At 46.1% G+C, this 3,077-nt stretch overlaps 1 protein-coding gene across 1 annotated transcript in view; it reads left to right on the forward strand.

Annotated features, from left to right (window-relative positions):
- The window catches only part of NAMPT (nicotinamide phosphoribosyltransferase), a 56,228-nt gene that overhangs the window by 455 nt on the left and 52,696 nt on the right, over positions 1–3,077 (forward strand). The gene's annotated exons all lie outside the window — the stretch shown is intronic.

Consider the following 3,077-nt stretch of genomic DNA (forward strand, 5'->3'; position numbering starts at 1 on the left):
GCGTGGCCGCCTGGCCCCGGCCCGGCCCTAGCGCGCGTGCCGCGGGGCGGCGGCTGGAGCTGTGCAGGTGCGTCTTGAAGCCCCCTGGCGCGACAGGTGCTTTTGCTCCTTTCCAGAGCCGGCTGAACCTGGCTGTGCTGCCTGTCCCAGCACCCTTTGCAGTGGAAACCAACGTGACTTGTCGCCGGTTTGAAACCCTGTCTCCAGCCGCTGTGGGGCCGCGGCTTGTGGTGCTGCCTCTTCTGTAATGAGATGTCCCAGGCTGGGGATGTCAAACTTGCCGTGATCCCTGGGAGGATCTGCTTGCCACCCGGGTGAGCAGCCTCAGGTCTGGCACAGCACAGCTGTGGCTCCCACAGCGTGCCCTGTGTGGCTTGTGGCATCAGCAGCCCAGGAGCTGGGACCACAGCAGTGGTGATGGGTGAAGTGGCCAAAGGACAGCTGTATCAGCCCTCGCTTGCCATCCTGCTTTCGATGGCCGTGTCTACTGAAGCCCCAGCGTTCTTCAGCACTTGCACCCCCAGCTCCCAGTGGCCTGTTGAGAGTCCAGCTGGCCAGACTGAGTTGCTCCATAGGCCAGATCTAACTCGTGGGCCTTATGCCCATGCCCTGACGCTGAAGTTGCTGTCAGAGGAGTTGAACTAGTAGCAGCAAGTCTGAGTGCTAACGCAGCAAGAGGCCAACTTGTTCCAGCTACTTTGAAATGCTGCTGGTATTGCTTCCTGTACCTGTTCCACAAACTCAGACAGCTGTGGATGTTTTAAGGGAAGATTTATGTAGGATGCATCATAGTTTAAAACTCATAGTTTGGATAACACTTCTTGCTGCAGTTAGAGCAGCAGTTTCCAATCTGTGGTACAGGTACCACCAGTGGTACGCAGACAGCCTGTCAGTGGTATGCTTTAACAGATGATTTATTATAATTACTTTATCACAAAAATTTGCTGGTGGTACTTACAGTTGTATCGTTTTAAATTGGTGGTGTGCAATCTGTCAGAGTTTGGGAACCGCTGAGTTAGAACATCCTCTGTTGTCACAGCAAATGCAGTTGGGAGCTGCTTTCCTTCACTGTCTTCATGAGCAAGAAGCGGAACTTGCAGATGTGCCTGCTGCAGGTTCCTGCGTCTCCTCTCAGGTGCCTGTGTCTTTGGACTGTGCTTAAATGATTTCCTGGGTCTTGATAGATAACACAAGCTGCACTACTTTTCTTCTCCCTGGACTATGCTATCACTTTTCTAATCGATCAGATTTGTTCAGTGAAAGCATTTTTTGTAGCAATCTCACAAAAACATCTGGCAGTTCATAAAATCCAGCTTTAAAAAAGTTGTAAACCCCACTATTTTTAGTACTAGAGTATTTATCAGGGGAACTGTAATATAAAGGAATCCTATAATATTAGATGGATTGGGGAGCCTCTGAAGAAGCTGTCTTCAGTTGAGATGTTTACCTCCTAATCCTATCCCGGTGACTGAGTTCTCAGCAATTGCTGTCAGTCACATGTGGGAATGTTTTCTCTCTGTTTGAGGAAAGCCACCTACATAGGACAGCCAGTTTGCCCTCACTGGGGCTCAGCTTTCTTTGTGCACCAAGGTGAGATCAATAACTGCCTGTGCTACCTTTAACCACCCATGAATTTGAATTTGATAACAAGGCTTCATTATCTTGAGTATCTTTGAATGTTACTAGCATGTAGGGCTTGGGGTGGGGTGAAACTTGGGAGCTAGCCCTTTATTGGTGCAGGAGTTTAATGCCATGAACTGTGAAATGAACCCTGGCTATCAGGGATTACTGTGTTGACATCAGCAAGTTGTCACTTTCTCCTGTATTTGTTTTTGTACAGCATGGCGGGAAGGTCACTTCTGGTCCTAGGAATGTTAGAAACTAGGAACTTAAGTTTTAATGGTTTTGATGCCATTTGCATGGCATTGTGTTGCCATGCTCACTATCAGTATTTTAAGTAGTTTTAGATGGTGGTTGACATCTGCTGGATGAATTTCAGACCTTTGTAGACTGGACACAGCTTTTCTTGGTGTTGACCTTGCATTATGAACAGGGTCTGTGGAAATATGCAACAAATGGTACTAGATTTTTAGGTAGAAAACTTAGTTACGCTGACTGTCTTCCATTGATCCATTAATATAAATATTTTGATAACAAAGCAAAAATAGTGGGAGAAGTAAATTATTCCTGTGCTTCACATTATTGCATTGTTTTCACTCCATGCTGTATATGACCTGCTTCCTGGTAAACTTGCACATACTTTGCTTTCTCATTACTACCCCTAGTATATAGTCCTGCTCTGCTGACTCTGCCTACCTCATTCTCAGGGTGTGGGACAGCCTCTTAGACATACTACAGTAATGGGCATTCTGTAATAGTGGGGCAGGTGTCTTGCAGGTAAGTGAATACCATCTTTTTTTTTAGCATGTTGTTCTTTTATTGTGAAACAAAGCTTTCAGGGGTGTCCTGAATGTGTTATTGCACTGAAGATTCATTTAAAGATGCTTATAGCAAAGAAATGTCTATTCATTTTGGCAAACTTAATTGCAAAGTGTCATGACTTCCATGTCAGTGCTCTTTTAAGACTTGTTGAAGCAATGATAGCATCTGAGAGTTGATGTGATGTTGTAGTTATCTGTAGTGAAACACCACACCACATAATAGCTGAAGTGGGTGGAGGGGGGACCCCTTCTGATGTAAGATACTACATTTTCTAATATGACATATGTCCCTTTTCGTGCCCCTAAAATTAGGGCATGTGTCCTAAGCATGGAAGCTGCTTTTGCTGGAAAAGGAGTAAGTGTGGAAGTACTGTGCATGCCACGCAGCTGCCAAGATAGCTGTTGCTTGTGCCTGCTCAATAAATTGAAGGGGCAGAGTCCTGTATTACCCTTGCCAAAGCCATAGCTGTTGGCAGAGCTCTGTAACTTGTGCCCAAAGTATCAGTGCTTTCTCTAGAGCAGGCTTGTCCAACATACGGCCTGTGGGCTGTCATGAGGCCTGCCAAGCTGTTTTGAGGCCTGAGGTGCTATGACATGAATTGAAAGTAAACACTGTACTTTAGGTGTTTTTTTTTT

Source organism: Gavialis gangeticus, unplaced genomic scaffold, assembly GCF_001723915.1.
Source record: "Gavialis gangeticus isolate Ggan-Ray unplaced genomic scaffold, GavGan_comp1, whole genome shotgun sequence".
NCBI lineage: Eukaryota > Metazoa > Chordata > Crocodylia > Gavialidae > Gavialis > Gavialis gangeticus.